This window comes from Populus euphratica, unplaced genomic scaffold (assembly GCF_000495115.2).
Source record: "Populus euphratica unplaced genomic scaffold, PopEup_1.0 scaffold31.1, whole genome shotgun sequence".
Lineage (NCBI taxonomy): Eukaryota > Viridiplantae > Streptophyta > Magnoliopsida > Malpighiales > Salicaceae > Populus > Populus euphratica.
The window spans coordinates 3,214,647-3,222,533 of record NW_011499850.1 but is presented as its reverse complement, the minus strand read 5'-3'; the positions used below and the strand labels follow the sequence as shown (position 1 = coordinate 3,222,533).

At 26.4% G+C, this 7,887-nt stretch overlaps 1 pseudogene; it reads left to right on the top strand.

The window, feature by feature from the left end:
* Positions 1-7,456: 7,456 nt before the first annotated feature.
* Positions 7,457-7,887, top strand: part of LOC105121324 (shikimate O-hydroxycinnamoyltransferase-like) — a 2,460-nt pseudogene continuing 2,029 nt past the window's right edge.

The window sequence follows — 7,887 nt, the reverse complement described above, 5'->3', positions numbered from 1 at the left end:
AGACGCGTTTTTGACCCGAAACTGCGCGAAACTTATTTTTCATCCCGGTCAACATGTTAGGACCCATATTGACCCAGTGGACTTGGTTTTGATCGTGTACGGGTATCAACTTAATGGACTGGGTTTTTTGACCAAAAATAACACAGTATTATAAAAAGCTTTTCATCCGCTAAAAATCAATGTTAATTACAAAAAAAATCTTTATACGGGTATCAACTCGGTGGACCGGGTTTTTTGACAAAAAATACCAATTTTGATAAAAAATAGTCTGAAACTCATTTTTTCATCGCGGTCAATATGGTGGGACCCTTATTGACCCAGTGGATTCGATTTTGACCGAAAATGATGGTTTTGACCCGAAACTCATTTTTCATCCCGGTCGACATAGTGGGAATCGTATTGACCTGGTGTACTCGGTTTTGACCGAAAATGACGGTTTTGACCCGAAATGGCCCAAAACTCATTTTTCATCCCGATCGATATGGTTTAACCTATATTAACCCGGTGGACTCGGTTTTAATTAAAAGATACGGTTGACTTGAGAAAATATATTTTAAACTTTTTTTATTATTATTATTTATTATTTTTTTTGTTATGAATAATAAAATAAAATAACATTTGAGAAAATTTTAGTGAATCCAAAATTGGGTTACAACAATGTGGATGGCGACATTAAGTGTTATAAGGCTTGATCAGTTGCCAGAGACTTTACTCAACAAGAAAGTATTGATTATTCTGAGACCTTTAGTCTTGTTAATAAGCAAACGACTATCATGTTAGTTTTCTCCGTTGTAGTTTTGCATTGTTGGATGATTCATTAACTTAATATATGTTATACATTCCTCAATGGAGTACTTGTTAAAGAAGTCTATATGCAACAACCTTCTAGTTTTATTGACTTTACCCTTTCTTCTTATATATGCCAGTTATATAAGTCTTTATATGGTTTGAAGCAAACTCTGCGAGCATGGTACACTCGCCTGACTGATTATTTGTTCATTCTTAGCTTTCACACTTCTAAGGTTAACACTTTATTATTTATGCTTTTTATAAGTGCTGATATTTTTTACCTTCTAGTTTATGTTGATGATATCTTACTTACGGGTAACAACTTTATTTTGCTTCAAAAAGTGATAAAATTGTTAAGATCAAAGTTTAATCTTTGAAACTTAGAGCTTTGGGTCTGATCGCAAAGTCATACCTAATAGTATTGGGCAGCCATACCCAACAGTGTTTGGCATAAAAAACAGAAAAGACCTTGAGTTTGAGGGCTAAGCCAGACCTAGTAGCATTGGTTCTGGTGACCAAACATCAAATTTATCTTCTAATTTTTCATTTCTGATTTTTTTTCAAAGGGATCTAGATGAAATTTAGATCCACGAAGAGACAAGGTCTAGTATTGTATTGCAAGTTTTCCTTTTATGTCAAATATGTTATTCAATGATATTTACTTGTTTTTTTTCTTTCAAATATATGATATAATGATATTTACTTGTTTTTTTTCTTTCAAATATATTATATAATGATATTTTCTTTGATTTTTATAGAATTTAAAGTGGATTTAGGGTTTGGTTAGATCCGACTTTGATTTTATTATGTGAGATAATGTATTATGATACTGGGTTTACTTTGATAGTGTATTAGATTCAAGTTTGATATTTATTTTGATAGTGGGATTTTTTTGGGGAAGATAGTGTATTATGATATTGAGTTTGTCAGATTTAATAGTATTGAGTTTGACTGCCAATCCCGATCCATTAACATCGGGTCCTGCTATTAAACCAAACTCAATAGCTTTGGGTTTGAGGGTAAAGCTAGACCTAGTAGCATTGGGTATAAAAAAAAATAGGTCTGACAATCGAGTCAAACTCAATAGTGACTTTAGATGTAACAGTCAAGCCAGACCAGACCTAATAAAATTGGGTCTGCCTTGATAAAAAAACATAAAAGTTTGGTTTGACTGTCAAGTCAAATTTAATAGTGGCGCTAGGTCTGGTGGTCAAGCTAGAACCAATAACATTGGGTCTAGCTTTATAAACAACTAAGAAATTAAGTATAGCTGTTGAGTCAAACCTAATAGTCAATCTAGGTTTGCGTCTAAGCCAGACCCATCATCAATTTTTAACTAAAAACAGAAAACACATCGCCCTCGTTGTGCTACAGTGTCTTTCACACTACAAACACTACATCTATACAGTGTGATCCACAATGCAATGAATCTATATACACAGTACATACATAATTTTTTTCCACATGTTTTATAATAACAATAATAATAATAATAATAATAATAATAATAATCTACATAGTTGGCATTGCATGTGAAAATGACTATTAATAAAGTTGGGGCAGATAAATTTATAACATACAACAAACCTCTCTTCCTTCTTGATCATGTATCGACAACACAAAATGAATATCGATGTTATCAATTTTTGGCCAATACATAATCACTAGTGTTGGGGGTCCTTATCTTTCCATCTCTTATATCTTAACTCATAAAAATGGAAAATATTTTTTAATAATTTTTACATGATTACACTATTATCTTGTTTAGATGCACTCTTGAATAATATTTAACAAACTAAAAGAATTTTGCTTCAAATATCTCTCAATAAAAAATGATCCTAAGTTGTAGATTAATAAGAAAAGAATATGGTAAAAAAGCTTGAAAATTAAGGTAAAAGAAGAGTTGAAATTGTCTTGTTAATATTGTCCATAATAGTATAAACAAATTAACCCAAAATACTCCTTTTCAATCCCTTTATATAGAGAAACTTAGAAACTAAAAACTTATGAAATTTCCTCTATTATTAACTTTAATTACTTTATGTAAAACTTGAATTTTTTTAGATTTCAATCAGTTGTCTTTTGAGCTGAAAAAACTATTAAATTTTTTGTAAAAATAGCTCTGAAAAATAGGTTAGGCTAAAAAAATAAATTCCTCATGAACAAAATCTAAACCCCAATTTAAGTTGGCAAAAAATAATCATTGTTAGTCTAAAAAAGTTATTTTACAATAAATTCAAACTCATGTCTAGCTTGAAGCTCAAGCATGATTAGGAGGGTTGCACCCAAAAATCTTAGCCTAAAACTTATTTTATTTTAAATTTTTTTTTTTGGTGAAAACTTGTGTGTTATTTAGATCCTTTTAATTTTTTATTATATAAATACCAATAAATATTTTTTTTTTCTATATAGAATAATGTTGTTTTAGAAAACTTCAAATTTAACCAAAACATGTCAATTAATAATTTTTTTATTTATAATTTATTTAAATTATGTTTATGTCTAGCTTGAAGCTCAAGCATGAGTTAGGAGGGTTGCATGCAAAAATCTTAGCCTAAAACTCACTTTGTTTGAATTTGTTTTTTTCGGGTGAAAACTTGTGTGTTATTTAGATCCAATTTCAATTTTTTATTATATAAATACCAATAAATATTTTATATATATAGAATAATGTTGTTTTAAAAAACTTCAAATTTAACCAAGATATGCCAATTAATAATTTTTTTAGATTAATTTTTTATTTATAATTTATTTAAATTATGTTTATGTGTAGCTTGAAGCTCCAGCATGAGTTAGGAGGGTTGCGCACAAAAATCTTAGCCTAAAATTCATTTTGTTTAAAAAATTTTCTTTTTTTTTTGGTGAAAACTTGTATGTTATTTAGATTTAATTTTAATTTTTTATTATATAAACACCAATAAATATTTTTTTCTATATAGAATAATGTTGTTTTAGAAAACTTCAAATTTCACCAAAACATGTCAATTAATAATTTTCTTAGATTAATTTTTTATTTATATTTATTTAAATTATGTTAATGTTTTATATTAGAAATTAAATTTGAAAAAGTTTTTAACTTTAAAAGTGAGTGGATCTCACTTGAATTCAAATATTTAATTTATATCCTGAACAAGATTTCCCATAACTATAACTCTTGATTGTAAATTGCTAATTATTAATAATTGTTTCTATTAAAAGTTACTTTACATGTTTGTTTTTGTATTTTAAAAATGTTTTAAATTTTTTTTTATTTTTTTTTAATTTAAATTAATATATTTTTAATATTTTTAAATTAATATATTGATATTAAAAATAATTTTTAAAAAATAAAATAAAAATTATAAATATATATTTTAATATAAAAAATTATTTAAAAAATAGCTATAACTACAATTACAAACAAGTCGGTAATTGTCGATTTATTTTGAATGGCTAATAAGCAATGAACGTTGCTTTTGCAAGTTGTCTCGTTTAATTGTCAAACGCCAATATGCCAAGCACCGTTATTTTAACAATTTGGCATAACAATCGCAGAAAAGGTGAAATTCTTCTAATAAAGGAATGGAATAATTTCATACAATAATTAAAGGGCTAAACCCTAAATTTAAAATTAAAAAAGAAGAAGAACCACTGTAATTACACTATTACAATCTATAGAGACAATATTTCACGGGATACAGTAGTAGAGCAATATTCTAGCCATATGTTTTTATGTTATGTTATAATAATAACAAGTTACTTGATTTGTATTTCGTCATATGTCATTTTTTTTTTAAATAAATATATCCTCAAAAACATCTTTTAATTGTATTCTAATAAGGAAAAAAAATTATTTGGATCTATTAGAAAGTAATTAATATTTGGAATACTAAAAAGAGTTTCATGTTGAGTTTTTCTTTTTATATATATGTGCTTTATTGGAGATTCTTACTAAATATATGATTAAATTTATAAGAAAAAGTTTTAGACTTGATATTCTATATACGATTCATTTGTTTTCCGAAAAGGTTTATTACTTCACTTGATAAATGATTTATTGTAAGAATTATTTTTTATTTTGCTTCCTTTTATAATAAAAGGAAGCAAATAATTCTTACACTAAATCTTTTATCTATATAGACACACTAGATACATACCTGCGCTTCTTGGCAACATTTTTTCTATCATTGTGCTGTATGTTTTACCTTTGGAATCTTAGATTTAGCATGCATGCTGACATATATAAGGCTACTGAGTTTAGTGTATCTGTTAGATTCAAGCTATTTATATCAGCTGAATTTAAATAAAAAAAACAAAATGTTAAATGACGCAGTTCCAGCAATTATAATAATTGAAAAATCTAGATAGTTGGTTTTATCCTCTAAAAACTATCTTTTCTCTTTCCTCTCATTCACTAAATGTTGAAAATCAATGAAATTTAAATTTAGTATTAAAATAAAATTGTTAAAAATACAAAGGACCTATTACCTTTCAAACCCGAGCAATTTAGATTTAGCATGCCTGTCACACTCATATCACTTTTACAATTCATAGTGAAGCATTAGATAACATGTATGCGCGATGTCGTAGGCTTGTGATATTTTTGTGCGTCGTGAATTTGTGGAAAAAATCATATGAAGAAAAACTATTGCAATCCATAATATTTTTAAGAAAAAAACTATAAAGTTAAATTCTTAATCAGCTTAATATTAAAATAAAATAAAATTAACAAAGATAATTAAAAAAAATTATAGAAAAAATAAAAGGAAAAAAACCAAGCAGAGAAACACTATAGCAATATATAATGTTTCATGAGGAAATCTAAAGTTGTAATTCTCAACCAACTCAATATTAAAAATAATAAAAGCAATAAAGATAATTTTTTAAAAAAATCTTAACAAAAAAAAATCATGTGGAGGGAACACTATAGTAATCCACATTATTTTGAAGAAAAAAATACGAAGCTAAATTCTCAATCAGCTCAATATGAAATAAATAAAATCAACAAAGACAATTCTAAAACAAATCATAAAAAAAGAAAAAAACCATTTGTGAAAATAATATAGCAATTCATAGTATTTTAAAGAAAAAATTACAAAGCTAAATTATCAACCATCTCAACATTAAAAAAGTAAAATCGATAAAAACAATTCTAAAAAAATAACAAAAAAAACCAAAAAGAAGAAGATAATTTTGGGAAAAAAATCTCAACATTAAAAAAGTAAAATCGATAAAAACAATTCTAAAAAAATAACAAAAAAAACCAAAAAGAAGAAGATAATTTTGGGAAAAAAAGAGCAAAAAATAGAAAAATAGAAAAACAATGTAAGGAATATTAAAGTTAAATTCTCAATCAGCTCAATATTAAAATTATTTAGAAAAATATTGTGGCAATCTATAGTATTTTGTAAATAAATATGCAATTATAATTCTCAATTAACTCAATATTAACAAAAGAAAATCAACAAAGAAAATTTTAAAAAATATCACAAAAAAAAAAATCATACAAAGAAAAACTGTAGCAATCTATAGTGTTTTATAAGAAAATCTATAATTGTAATTTTTAACAAGCGCAATATTAAAAAAATAAAATTAATAAAGATAACTTTGTAAAACATCATAAAAAAATCATGTGGGGAAACAATACAGCAATCAATAGTATTTTAAGAAAAAAAACTGCAAAGCTAAATTTTCAAACAGCTCAGTATGAAAAAAATAAATTTAATAAAAATAATTCTAGAAAATCGATAAAAAACAAGTGGGGAAACACTAGAGCATGACAAAAATCATGTGGAGAAACACAATAACAATCAAAAATGTTTTAAAGAAAAAATTACGAAACTAAATTCTCAATCAACTAAATATTTTTAAAAAATCAACAAATATAATTTTGAAAAAAAAAATAGAAAAAAATCATTAAAAAAACTATGGCGAAACACTAAAGCAATTTATAGTATTTTTTTAAAAAATTTAAAATTTAAATTCTCAACTAGCTCAATAAAAAAAAAAAGAATCGACAAAAAATAATTATGAAAAAGCAAACCAAAAAAGAAAAAAAGAAGACAATTTAAAAATATATATATAAAAAAATAAAAAAAACAAAACACATGGGGAAAACTAAAATTAAATTGTCAACTAGCTCAATATTGAAAAAATAAATTCGACAAAGATAATTTAAAAAAAACATATAAGGAAACACTGCATCAAAACAAAAATCATGTGAGGGAAACATTATAGCAATCTACAATATTTTTTTTAAAAAACTACAAAGCTAAATTCTCAACCATCTCAATATGAAAAAGATAAAATCTATAGAAATCATTTAAAAAATTAAAATAAATCATAAAAAAAAAAAATGTATGAAAATATTGTAGCAATCCATAATGTTTTTTTTTTAAAATTATATAACTAAATTTTTAATCAATTCAATATTTAAAAAAATTAGTAAAGATATTTAAGAAAAGAAAGAAAAGAAAGTCACTTTTGAAAAAAATGAGAGAACAAAAAAAACAAAAATGTGGGGCACGTATTTTAGAGTATTGATTAATGAGAGGATGAACAGTAATAAAATGACATAGTAAAACAGCCAAGAAGTTTATATATATATATAGATTGGCAAGCTTAATTTCTTTTCCATACCGTGATAACTGACGATATTTTCAGCCACTAAATATAGCATAATTATCAGATGATCCAGCGACAATCTGGGCAACTTAAATTGGGAATTGCCTCAACTCAAATCCCAAAATTCTTTGTTAAAGCTGTTAGCTTATCAATAAAAGTGTAGACATGTAACCAGCAAGAAGATCACTTTGAGGATTTTCAGCCGGGTTAGGTAACCAGATTCACATGCGGTGGAGTGTGCCTTGGAGTTGGGTGGCATCATACTCTGGCAGATGGGACCGAATGTCTTCATTTCATCAACACATGGTCTGATATAGCCCGAGGCCTCCCTGTTAAAACCCCACCATTCATCGATCGAACCATTCTTCGTGGAAGGAGTCCCACCCAACCCTACCTTTCATCACATAGAATATAATCCATACCCTACCATCAACACCCCTTTCCAAAACCCCATTCCCGATTCAGGCTCTAAAGACATTCCTGTAGCCAACCTTA